General features: G+C 39.7%; 1 protein-coding gene across 1 annotated transcript in view; it reads right to left on the bottom strand.

Annotated features, from left to right (window-relative positions):
* The window catches only part of LOC103591544 (tau-tubulin kinase 2-like), a 48,605-nt gene extending 41,735 nt beyond the window's left edge, over nucleotides 1-6,870 (bottom strand). Inside the window, exon 1 of the mRNA XM_008574026.1 lies at nucleotides 6,806-6,870. The gene's annotated coding sequence lies outside the window, so the exon portion shown is untranslated. The remainder of the gene's footprint in view (nucleotides 1-6,805) is intronic.
* Nucleotides 6,871-14,083: the final 7,213 nt, after the last annotated feature.

Below are 14,083 nucleotides of genomic sequence, written 5' to 3'. Positions count from 1 at the left end.
GGGGGGGGGGGGGGGGGGGGGGGGGGAAGAAATGTCTGAAAAATTTCCGAATATGATCAAAACTATAATTGCACCAAACACCCCCTATTATTAAAGTAAAAGGTCAGATGTTTTCAAAGTAATCATAATCTATTATGTAAATAGTTTACAATACCTGATCTATGCTTCAAAAATAGATTAAAATATAGTGAGATGTACAGTAGCTAGCTATCACAAAAGTAAAATTACATTTTTCACATTATAAAAAATTATCTAAATTGTTTTAAAATAAAACAAGATAAGATATAAACACAAGTTTACAAAGACTACATATCAACTAAGTTTTTTAAGGCACCTAATAAACTAATTAATGTAAGCAAGAAAAAATAAGATTCAAGGATAGGATAAACTCAACGGAATTTTTTTTTTGTTTTTACCCCATAGGTCTTAGCAAGAGCCCCTCTGAAGTTAGTAAGAAGAGATGAAGATGTGTGAATAACTCTATTTGCTGAGAGCAAAAGAAGAGAAAGAAACATTAGTCACAATTCACACTTCAAATGTCCCTTCTAAATTTTCACAGGAGGTAAACTGGCAGCATGGAACCTCTTTGAGCTCAATAAATATATCCAAGAAAGTAAAATATCTATTAAAAGTGAAGAGAAACTTTACAGGTCAGTATGGTTACAATTATTGACAAAAGAATAAAAGTGTAAACAACCTAGTTCTCTCCCTGGCTACAATACTAACAACACATAAATTATTTCCTTAAAAAAAAGTACAGTGTAACCTACATGGACAGATTGTAAGAAAAACGCTAAACAAAATCATTCCTTGGGTGAAATATGTAACCAGATAAACCAAGCAAAGCATTATTTCTATGATCCTCCCTCTAAGACAAAGAAAAAAAAAATCAATACAGAATCTTCTCTATAATGATCTTCACTATAATAAGATTTCAAGTATATTAACTTCCCTTTTTAAAAATAGCAAAACTGAGGCAAAGAGAGATTCTATGATATGTTATAGTGAAGATGAGAACAGATTCAAATCCCACCTTGATGCACAATTAACAGTTTATATTCATTCATTACATTAGCATTTAAGAGGAAGTGCAAACATAGAAAACCCCCCACACTTGTATACACACTACAAAACTAACTTTGTTTTCCCTTTATAGCTCACCCTTAGTGATTAACTCAGGTGGTATCAAAAGCAGACATCCTTGTCTTGCCCAATACATCTCTCAAAGCATGCTGTCTCACCCGATACATTTACTTATATAAACCTCAATCCTCACTCAATCAGGGAGGCAGTTGGGACTTTATCCTCTGTCTCCCGCTCGATGTCTTCCCAAATTAAAAGGCTTTCCTTTAAGTTTTGTCTGGCAAGCGTGACTGGCAATCCTATAGCAGTGAGCACTTGGACCCGTACAGGTGAGGGATTCCCACCTTCCAAGGGGAATCCCACAGGACTTGTTCATTACCAGTAGTGACTATACTAACCTTATTTTCTAAACCAAAAACTAGGTACCAATGTATGATAAGGTATATATTTTTTGGTTTATAAATGTATTTTTTAGACTAACAAAAATTTTCAAATTATATTTTAATTACTTGTACATTTCATTAATCACCTATAAGCTGCTGGACCCTAGCAACAGAGACACTCTTAACTACTTACATGGAAAACCTCTTTCTTGTAACCACTTATGCCTTGGCTACATAATACCTAGCACTAACTTCTGATGGTTCAAACAGTGTATGAAACCTAACATAGGAACTCTATCAGTAATTAAACAATTGAGGTCTGGGAGAACCCAAAGTAGAAACCCATACTGGACAGAGAGGTGAACTCTTTAGAACAGAACTTTCCAAAGTGTTCTGATGCTCTGAAAAGGTATGTCTAAAGCTGTTTCAGGGATTGTGTCAACATTTAATTTTTATTAACTTTTCTTATTTAAAAACATTTCTTTTCAATTATTTATTTATTTTTAACCATTTAATTATAGCTATAATATAGCTGCTAACCTCTGAATCTAGTGGAGTATGTAGAACAAACTGTCGTTAATAAAAGAGAAACTTCTTCCCTGAATCCACCTTCCAACTGTTAGGACTATCTGTTACATGCTCATGTCTGCACTTTCCCTTCATAATAATTTGGAACACTTGTAATTCCTTGTTCTACAAATGTCTGCTTCCACTATACTGTAAATTCCAAAAGTAAGGAGATTATTTCTGTCTTGTTCACTGCTGAATCTCTAACCCCCAGCACAATAACATGGTAGATGTCTAACAAGTATTTAATAAATATGAATAACGAGGCTACTACAATAGTTCAAAAGTTCAGAGAGGCTAAGTTAAGGTAGTAGCAGTGAAAATGAAAAGGAGAGGTTTTGTGCAGGAGAAATAGGGAGTCAAAAAAAATTGAGATTTTTGAGCTTGGGTGACTGACTGAATGGTGATACCCTCATTTACAGAATTAAGAAAGTTAAAAAGAGGGATGACTTTTGTCTTGGATAATGTTGTATTTTTTAAGTGCTAGGGAAGTCCAGCAGAAATGCAATCCTAATCTAGTTTACTATCTACCATATAATTTAGCTTCCAGGTGATTTTTTAAAATCAAATTTCTTGAGAGGCAAGGCTCACATTTTTTTGTCTTTGGTTATTCATTTTTTCCTATTTTCCTACCTTCATTTCTGCCTTAATGATCACTGAAAAATATTTTAAAACCATTTTTGAGATATTTTAGAAACTAAGCCACTTCGTGGATTAAGAAAAAATGAGACCTTACAAACTTAATCCATAAAATACAACACGTGGAAATCTAAATGTCAGACAAATATTAACAAAATATAGTATTTAGATAATCATATAGCTAAAAAAAAGATAAGGGAATCAATACATCCTCATTTTTTATTTATTAATTAATTAATTTTTTTTTTTTTTTTAAGATGACTGGTAAGGGTATCTCAACCCTTGGCTTGGTGTTGTCAGCACCACGCTCAGCCAGTGAGCAAACCGGCCATCCCTATATAGGATCCGAACCCGCGGCCTTGGTGTTATCAGCACCGCACTCTACCGAGTGAGCCACGGGCCGGCCCATCCTCATTTTTTAAAAGTTGATTACTTTGAAACTCTGCAGAAATAAAAAAATACAACTATAAAAATATTAATGATAAAAAGCATTTCAGTAAAAACAGATATAATGGCAAATAAGTTTTCTGATTCAAACATTAATAAAATACTGATTGTTCTATTCAATGAAGATGTAAATTCTCTGTTAAAAAAATAATGATTCTTGCTGGGCCGGCCCGGTGGCGCACTGCTACAGTGCGCCGCTTGGGAGCACAGCGGCGCTCCCGCCGAGGGTTCGGATCCCACATACAGACCGGTTCCCGCTCACTGGCTGAGTGAGGTACGGGCACAGCAATGAGGTTTGCGATCCCGTTGCCGGTCCGGATTGCCGGTCCCCGGTACGGGCGCGACACCGAGGGTTGCGATCCCATTACCGGTCAGTAAAGAAGACAAAGAGGAAAAAAATAAAATAAAATAAATAAAAAAATAATGATTCTTAAAACATGGTTAGGTTAAATCTCGATAGCTTACCAAAGGGAGCAAAAAAGCTACTTATTACCTACCTCCCATTCTTCAGGAGATGCTAATACACCCCAAATTCTTTTCAAAAAACACTTAATTTTTTACTTTGGGAAGCTTTGCCCTGATCGAAGTGAAAGCAAATTCCAATAATATAATAAAAAAGCTATCAATATCCCAAAACAAAGATCTTATATACAAAGATTAAAAAAATCACAGGAAAAAATCCAAAATGTTCACTGAAGTTTGTAAGTACTATATATTCAATTAAATATCTAGAACATATAAAATATAACCACAAAGAGAATAATTATGTTTAACTTATAGTCATATAACATAAATGAAAATATACCAAGAAGTCTACTTAAAAATCACCTACTTGATCTGGATGGTTAACTCAGTTGGTTAGCACACGCTGTTGATAACACCAAGGTCAGGGGTTCAGATCCCCATACCAGCCAGCCACACTCCGCCCCCCCCCAAAAAAGAAAAAAAATCACCTGCTTAAATGATAAAATTTTCTGGCAAGGTCAGCATTCACATTATGTAAATATTATAATTTCAATCAGTATCTTAAGTCTACAATCAATGATCACCAGATTTTAATAAGAACAGAAACTACACTGAATAGTAATGTGTTTTCCTTATGCTCAAAATTTAGCTCTAAAAAAACTCACCTTTTTCACATGAACTTAAACTCCTTTACCAAATACTGAAGTATGACATTTAACCAGGAAGTACTATTTTCAGCACAAAAAATTCTATCCACTGAAACCTGGGGAAAAAACTACCACTAACATTACTATTGTTTACAATAAACTGGTAACAACAACAACAAAAAGATGACAAGGAAGTAAAACAGTATAAAATGTGTTTAATTTTTAAAATCTATAAATATTGACGATATCCTGCAATATTCCTAATCAAACAAACAAAAACAGCTCCAGCTATATTTTGAGTATTTCTCAAAAATCATAAAAGAACGAAAAATGAATACATGGTTAGAGTAATTTTGAGTAACATGCCCTCAAATTGAAAAGACTGTTTGCCACATATCTATGAAAGAATTTTTCCTACAAGAGCTATTAAAAAACAAAAAAGGTAGAGAAGTAAGCAAGCTATCTTCTCCATGAATTCCCAAAGGCTTTTTTATTTTGCTGGTCAACACAGCCCCCACTATTCAATAATGTTCATTAAACATTTTCTTGTTTTTTATATGTGTATACACGCACACACACACATTTTTTTTAAGCAACAAGCATTTATTATTTCACAGTTTTTGAGGATTAGGAATCTGAAAGAGTCTTAGCAAGGTTGTTCCAGCTCAGGGTCTCTCACGAGTTTCAACCAAGTTGTCATCTGTATATATTACTTTTTAAAGTTATATATAAGGCATATAAGGAATTGCTTATTCCCCACCAAAGTGAAAATTAAATTCTATGATCATAGCTAACTCAGCTCTGTAATATTCATTTACTTTGAAAAACCAACAACCTATCACATTTTTAGTGCATTTTTAGATGTAAAATACCCTTGAAAATTGTCTAAAAATTATACAAACTCCACTTCTAATAATACATTTGAAGACCTATATAAATGAGTTCAATCTGCTAAGGCAAACGAGCTCTATAATCATGAAGATTTCCTAAGATATTAAAATAATCAGTATTTAAAAGAAGACACACACATCTGAGGTCACATAATGTAACAGAATTCACTAAATCATGTATTAACCACAGTACGAGATAACAGGCAAGATATTCTTAGTCCCCTACCAATGATCAAATTTGTTCCAATTTGATATTATAAATTAAATTAATGAAGCTATGAACTTTAATTTATGTTTCTAAAACTAGAAGAGGAAAAAGCATTTCCTAACTTTCTATCAAAAAGTAAAAATGCTAGAGAAACTTTCCTTTATAATCATGCTTCAAACATCCCCTTTTAAAAAATGTATTATACAGGGAAACATGAGCTTCTAAGTTAAAGACTGATTTCAATATGTTTTCAATTTAAATATATCATAATACACGATCCAAGTCCACAAAATTATTATTCGAAAAATTAGTCATATTTATATATTTGTCATCATTACTTCTACTTTATAAACAAAAAAGGAAAGAAAGCAACAGACAGTATTCAATTCCCTCAATACTTTAAAATAATTCTTCCATTTCCCCCCATAAATGAAGTTACTCTTTTCCATGTAGCCAAAAGAAAACATCAGACACATCTGTGTGGTGTATCCTGGCAAATCAGCTCTTAAATACCAACGCAACTGTTATTAACGGCTCAGAACAAAACATTTTAATAAAACACACTGAGTAGATACTCTGTGTGTGTGTGTATACATGTGCCGATTCACCCATTCGTAATATGACACACAAACTCAATTTCTACTGAATAACAAAACATCTTTACATCATACACATGTTGTATAATAAAATCGTCCTCTTTAATGTTCAAAGATAGAATTTCTGAAGCTAGGGAAGAGTAGAGTTAATACCAAGATTGGTGCCACCTACCAACTTTAATTCAAGGCAAAGTACAATTCAATGTCATTTTTACCTCTAATGTAGCCATGACTGAAACAAAATTAACTTCATTATAGGAGAAAGCATCCTGGCATCCCAACGGGTTATTTACCTCTCTGATTTGACAGTACGCATTTATGTGTTGTCTTTTCTCCCTCCCACAGCATCCAAGGGTGTCAACATCTTTATCAAAGCAAATCCCTCAGGTCACTTCTTCAGCACCCTAAACTACTAGAAAGTCACGGCCTTCATTGTCCTTACAACACAGCAAACAGATTCTATAGTCCCATGCCCTCTTCCATTACAGTTGGGGAGGTAGGGTGAGAAAGAAGCGCTCATATTTCCTAAGCATTCTCTGTGTTTGGTACTAATACTACGAGCGGCATGAGTACAAGAGATATGTGGGTCACCACAGAGAGAGAGAAACAGAACGAAGCTTCGTGACCCTCCAAGTTCAGTGAAGACACCCAAAGCCTCGGGGGAAACGGGACAGAATCCGAATGGTCTCCGAGGTGGAGAGTGACCGGGTCTGGCTCGAACCCAGGGCTTGGGCAGCGACCTAGGAATCTCTGATATCCCTCCCGTCCTCACCAGGGTCGGTCACTCGACGAGGGGTGCGGCCGGAGGGAGCCAGGATCTGGGGAGGGTGGGACCCGGGGCTACCTCGCTGCGCCCTGGGGTTCGGGGGGTGTGTCCTACCTGGGCCGTGGCGGACGCAGGGATTTCGGGTGGAGGGCTCGGGACCAGCTCAGGGCCGGGACCGGCAGGGGTCAACCCTCAGCAGGCGGGACCGCCGCCGCCTGCCCATCCCCCGCCGCCGACTGCAGCGGGACCCAAGCGCTGCTTTGAGTGGCGACCGTTTGGGCAGTCCTCTCGGGTACCGTCTGCGTTTACTGGCGGCGGCGGCGGCTGCCGCTGTTACTGCTGCTTCTGGCCGCCCCCAGCCGCTGCTCTTGTGCCAGCCCCTGCTCCCCCTCCTGTCGCCGCCGCCGCCGCCTTGTCCTCACCGCTCCCATCGCCGCTGCGGCGACTACTGCAGCGCCCGCTGACCCGACCCGACGTTATTCTCCCCCCTCGCAACCCGGCACAGCCTAGCACACCTGCCCTGCCAGTGCGCACGCCCACCTCTCCGCCGCAGGTGCTGATTGGGCAGTGCGTTCCGAGCCTGCAAAGTCCGTTGGCTTATCCCATTGCCTATCACGAAGGGGGCGGAGAGGTGGGCAGAGAGCGTCTCCGCCCCCCACCGGAGAATTGCCGCTATCTTCAGGTTTGCATGAGAGGGCGAGTTACCGGGAAAGGAGCATCACAATGGCAGTGCGCATGCGCCCGGGAATTCTGGGCCTCGTAGTTCTAGCCACTGCCGCAACCGCCCGCCTGTCCCGAGAAAAGTAGGGCTTGTGAGAGGAGTCGTTGGCGCACGTAGGTGTTCTCCTAACTCAGCAGTTAACTTGGTTATAGAGGTGTGGTTGTGACCCCAAGTTGGGCTTTTCGGAAGAAAATCGGAAATGCTTTGTCACAGTTCAAATTAACACAGCGAAGGCAGTCGCGATGGAGAGCCCCAAATCGTGAGGCCCTGCAATGCCTTAAGGGACCCATCCACCTCCTCAGAACCAGGATCTCGCAAATTGGCACTGTGCCCAGAACCGCCTCACTTGAAGCAAATGAGCGCTGGGCCCGGGGAAAGGCCTAAAGGTGTGAGGAGGAACGGACACGGGGACTTCCGTAAAGGAATGTTTCACAGCCCACGAAAAACGAGATTTCATTCCCTTTTTGAAACACCACCAGCTGAAGATTCAATGAGCAGCCCCAGTGCGGACCTGTATGGGATACTAGGCAAGAACAGACTGAAAAAAAGAAAACAAACAAAAAACACCGAGGAAGCTGGAACAATGAGTGAGACTCTGTGGCATACATAAATTTGTATTTAGTGTTGATTGTGTCAGCTGCTTTGGTGAAGTATACTTTAAGATTAAGCCCCTCTCCCATCTTTACCCGCCAATTTACATAAGAGAAAGCTCAGTTACAGAGGTTAAACAATTTTCCGAAAGCTATAAATCTAATTAGTGACAGAACCAAAACTCAGGTCTCTTAAACCTCCCATGTCCAATGCTATTTCCATTTAGTAATCACCACGACTCCCAGGGGTCTGCCATGGACAGGAAGGATGTAATAAATTATAAGCTTCATTTTTACTTTAAATCCTTTTCTTCACTCAAGTGACATTATCATTAAAGCTGATTAAGAATATACAAAGATTAAATATAGTCGTAAATCCTATATTCAATCTCAGAACTGTTCTTATAGAATCTATTTCTTGTTCAGGAAATGCCACAGCCTCTTGACATTCTTTTAAAAACAGGAGGCGCCTCTACTGTCTGTCATGTTCAGACCCTTGGATAAAAAGCACGGCAAAATTTACATTAAAAGCAATTGATAATGCAGCTCATCTTGTTCTATTCAAATGTAAAGAAGTTGCAAAATTGTTTTCTTTCTGCTGATTAAAACCACAAGTTGCTTTTTCTATTACTTTGTCTAATAGAATATAGTTCACTTCAGAGTATTGACCAGGCACGTAATTTGAATAGCAAAAGATTATGGTTTCTGTAAATATTTTTCTTTAAAATTAAAGAATAGGAGAAAATGACCAGAGTCATTGAAATTATGCCGAGTAATAAAAGCCTCCTGGTTTGTCTGGTCTTTTCCACTTAAGAATTATTGGTCTCGGGCCGGCCCGGTTCGGATCCCACATACAGACCGGCCGCTCACTGGCTGAGCGAGGTGCAGGCGCAGCACCGAGGGTTGCGATCCCGTTGCCGGACGCGACACTGAGGGTTGCGATCCGTTGCCGGTCACGAAAAAAGACAAAAAGGAAAAAAAAAAAAGAATTATTGGTCTGACTCCAGAAATACTTTTTCAGTAAGGCTAAATGGCAAGGTAATATATTATTCAAGACCTGGTACAAGAATCCCCTTTGAGATAACTTAGATGTGCATATACTCTTATAAACTATACTCATTTTAAGCTAGATAGGAAAAATAAGTTCTAGTGATGTACACTAGTGCTAGGCATCTATAATTAAAAATTTTTTGTATGCTCTCAAGTGGTGACAAGAGGGGAGCTCAAATGTTCTCATCACAAATAAATGATAAATTTTTGTGATGACAGATATAACTACCCTGATTTGATAATCACACATTGTATGCATATATTGAAATTTAACTCCTTACCCCATAAATATGTACAATTAATATATATCAGTTAAAAAATAATTTTTTAAAAAAGAAAGAAATGTGGTAACCAGCCTCTAAGATGGCCCCCAGTGATCCCTGCCTTCTGGTATTCTCTAGTCCCTTCCATACTGAGTTGGGCCAACCTGTGTAACAAATAGTATTTTGCAGAAATTATGGTGTGTGAATATCAAGGCTAGGTCATAAAAGACATTGCAGCTTCTGCCTTACGCTCTCTTGTTTTTGTCTGTTTGTTTTATTTTTTGGCAGCTAGCTGATGAGGGGATCCAAACCCTTGACCTTGTATAAGGCTGCACTCTAACCAACTGAGCTAACCAGCCAGCCAGGCCTTATATTCTCTTGGATCACTTATGTAGAGGGAAGTCAGTTGCCATATCATGAGAACACTCAATCAGTCCCATAGAGAGGTCTCCTCGCAAGGAATCGAGGTATCACACAAATAATCAGCACCAGCTTGCCATCCATGTTAGTGAGCCATTCTTGGAAATAGATCCTCCAACTCCAGTCAAGCCTTCAGAAGACTGAAAACTCAGCTGGCATCTTTACCACCACCTTGTGAAACACTGCAAACCACTCCTAAAATCCAGACCCACAGGAACTATGTGATATAATAAATAATATAATTACTTTAAGCACTAAGTTTGGGGATAATTGGCCATGCAACAATAGATAACTAGTACACTAAGATTTGAGAAAATAAGGAGAGAGGAATGACTGAAATCTCGGGATGTGTGCCCTGGATAACTAAGTCTGAAGGAATAAGACTCTGATTCTAGGATCAGTCTTACAGCATATTCAAGGATAATTATGGGGGTGGGCTAGCCAGTTATCTCAGTTGGTTAGAGCAGAGTGTCATAACAAGGTCAAGGATTCAGATCCCTGTACTGGCCAGCCACCAAAAAAAAAAAAGGATAATTATGGGGTTTGGCCTGTTAGTTCACTTGGTTAGAGCATGATGATGATAACACTAAGGTCAAGGGTTTGATGAAAGTTCAGATTTATACTGAGTCCCCACACAGGACATAAAGTCCCTTTCAACACAGCTCTTTTCTCCTAGCATGAAATAAATAATATACTGGAGAATCCTTCTTTGCCTTTTCTTCCATTTGTGTCCTCCTCATCTTTAGGCACCACGCTTCTTCCACTAATCCAAGGAGGAAATTATCTAGATGGGTCATTTATATGACATTGTTATCAGGACAACACCACAGTATGCAATTCAAGGAAGAGACCCCTGCCCTTTTCTCTTTCTATCTCTCTTTAAAAACAAATCTCACATTATACCCTTTCAATGGTTGAATCTTATGGTATGTTAATCATATATCAATAAAGCTGTTTTAAAAAACTCGGAACAGTGCTTTGAAACATGAAACTCAATAGCGGATTGCTGCTCAAGTGTTTCCGCAAACCAGCAAACAGCCTTGTTATTACATTTTTCATCAAACCAGTTTCTGTTTGAACATTACTTAATCCGCAAACAAAACTATAAACAAAATTTTTAGGGCCTACTAATGCTAACCACTCTACTAGACAATGAAAGAATATGAATAAACTCACTTCTGTCCTTAAAGGTTTCACAGTGCAATGATCTGCAAGCATGCAAACCTATTACAATGCATTGTAATAACTGTTATAATATACATATATAGCACATATAAATGCTCTAGATTAGGGGTAGTAAACTACAGCCTTCAGGCCAAATCCTTGGGGTCCTCTGAGAGCTTGATCTCTTTAAGCCACTGTCAGCTGCATTCTAATTTTGATAGAAATGCATTCACACCAAATATATTAACCACCTCAAGTATTCGTGCTTTTGAAACTTCAATCTTTATTTTGTAGAGAAAGGCTTTATTTCTAATTTTAAAAAGAGTATACGGCCCGGTGGCGCACTGCTACAGTGCGCCGCTTGGGAGTGTGGTGGCGCTCCCGCCGAGGGTTTGGATCCCACATACAGACCGGCCGCTCACTGGCTGAGCGAGGTGCAGGCGCGACACCGAGGGTTGCGATCCCGTTGCCGGTCCCGGTCCGGTACGGGCGTGACACTGAGGGTTGCGATCCGTTGCCAGTCACAAAAAAAAAGACAAAAAGGAAAAAAAAAAAGAGTATATTATGAAGAATAAGCCTCCTTCTCAACCATGTCTCTCAGCCACAGAGTTCCGCTACTTTTATTACTGATTTCTCCTGTATATTTCCAAAAATATCTTACACGTATGCAAGCAAATACAGCTATAGATTCTTTTTCATTATACAAATAACAAGCAGCACTTTGTGCACTGTTCTGCAACTTGCTTTTTTCATTAATAATATGCTTATAGTTGATTCAATATTGCTGCATAAAGACCTGTCTCATTTTTAAAATGGTTGCATAATATTCAGTTGGAAATAAGATTTTTAAAAAACAGGCTTTATTTTTTGGGATGGTTTTATATTTACAGAAAAATTGAGAAGGTAGTACAGAGAGTTCCCATATACACTCTCATCCAGTTGCCCCTGCTATTAACATCTTACATTTGCATGGTACATTTGTTACAATTAATAAAATAATATTGATACAAGGTTATTAAAGTCCATGGTTTACTCAGATTTCCTTAGTTTTTACCTAATGTCTTTTTTCTGTTCCAAAATCCCATCCAGGGTACCATACTACATCTACTTATCATGTCTCCTTGGGCAATGACAGCCTTGTTTTTGATGACTTTGACAGTTCTGAGGTATATTGGTCAAGGATTTTTTAGAATTCTCTGTCTACTGGAATTTGATGTTTTTCTCATTATTAGACTGGAGTTAAGGATTTTGGGGGGGGGATCAGATAAAGTGCCATTTTCATCATATCACATCAAAGATACATACTATCGGGCCGGCCCGGTGGCGCACTGGATAAGTGCGCCGCTTGGGAAGCGCGGCGGTGCTCCCGCCCGAGGGTTCGGATCCCACATACAGACCGGTTTCCGCTCACTGGCTGAGCGAGGCGCAGGAGCAACACCGAGGGTTGCAATCCCGTTGCCGGTCCCCGGTCCGGTACGGGGGCAACACTGAGGGTTGTGATCCGTTGCCGGACACGGAAAAAGACAAAAAGACAAAAAAAAAAAAAGATACATACTATCAACATGATTTATCACTATTGATATTGAACTTGATCACCTGGCTGAGGTAATATTTGTTTTCTCCACTGTAAAGCTACTCTCTTTTTTTGATGATTTATTGTTATTTTTTTACATTCTAAGATGGTGCAGAGCAGTTGGGGTGGAGAGGGAGAGAGAAAGGAGGAGGACGATAGGGTGGGAGGACAAGGAAGGAGGGAGGGGGCATGGACAAAGCCTGTGGCAACCCCCCTCATTCCAGCAGAGGAACCAAGGGGGCTTCCAGCAGTGGCTCAGTTGTGACTGGGCTGGATGTGGACATGGGGAAAGGTGTGGCTGAGGCCCTCAGGGCCCCCCCCCCCAGCTTGGGAGCCTGGGGCACTTCTGGCAGTTGCTCAGTTGTCATCCCTGGGCTAGATGTGGATGTCAGCGGGCATGGCTGAAGCCCTTGGACCCCCCCACCCCAGCTGGGAAGCCCAGGGTGCTTCACGTGGTGAACTGGTGGTTGTTGCTGGGCTGGATATGGATGTTAGGGGGTGTGGCTGAGGCCCTCAGTGCCCCACCCAGGCTGGGGAGCTGTGGGCACTTCCAGCAGTAACTTGTTGCAAAGTTACTCTCTTCCCCCTTTTCATCCTGTGTTCTTTGTAAGAAAGTCACCGTCTATAGCCCCTGCCTAAGGAATGGAGAGGAAATGGGAAATTTTACATAATTATTAAAATTACTGACTATAAGTTAGAGTATAGCTAGTTGCAAAGGAATGGAAGAAAATTCCAGAAAAATAACTTGGAGCCATGTTTTGGAGACTTGAGTTTCATGAGCCTCTGAAGGTTTTTGCTCAAAGGGAGCCTACTAGGGAGCCATTGTATCAATCAGAAATATTACCAGATCCATGTTTTAGGAGATTAATTTTGTGACAATGTTCAGAATTAGTTCAAAAAAGTTAAAAAACTAGAGATAAGAAGATCAGCATAAAGGCTATTGCAACTGTTTGGAAAAGGTGTAGGAAGAGCCTGAAATAGGGCTGGTGATAGCACTGTGCAGGATATAATCTGAAGAAACAATTGATGGGATTTGGCAAGTTTGGCAAGTGATTCACTGTGGAAAGAAGAGGCAAAGAAAACTTCTATGTCAAACTTGCGTGACTTGGAGAATGCTGGTACCTTTAACAGAAATAAAAGACAGGAAGAACTGTCTTGGTTGGTGGCAGAAGATGAGTCTGATTTTAGACTGTGAGCTTGAAGGTCCAGCAGCACTACCAAGTAAAAAGTTGGAAATGTAGACCTGAGGTCAAGGCTGGACACACAGACTTGAAAATTTTTCACGCAGAATGAAACAGAAGCTATGAAAAGCTCTAAGGAGTGGGGCATCCACTAAAGAAGTGAGATGAGGGGAGGGCTCAGGGTTAAAGTAAAGAAGACAAAAAGTAAAGGAGGATGAGTAGTAGATACAGGCAGTTCTAGAGTTATTAATGCTTTGGGTAAATATCACAGCTAAGTGAGTTACATTCTCTACAAGTCACCTGCTTTTGTCTTCCTCCATAATTCAAAACTTCTGCTTTTGTCATGTTTTCTCCTGCTTAGAATGTCATTTTTTTAATGACATTATTTTGATATCAGCCATGGGTAATTTACCCCTTTCAGTTGATCTGT

Source organism: Galeopterus variegatus, unplaced genomic scaffold (assembly GCF_000696425.1).
Source record: "Galeopterus variegatus unplaced genomic scaffold, G_variegatus-3.0.2 Scaffold984, whole genome shotgun sequence".
NCBI lineage: Eukaryota > Metazoa > Chordata > Mammalia > Dermoptera > Cynocephalidae > Galeopterus > Galeopterus variegatus.
Note: the sequence above shows the minus strand (reverse complement) of the source record. Positions and strands in the feature narration are given on the sequence as shown.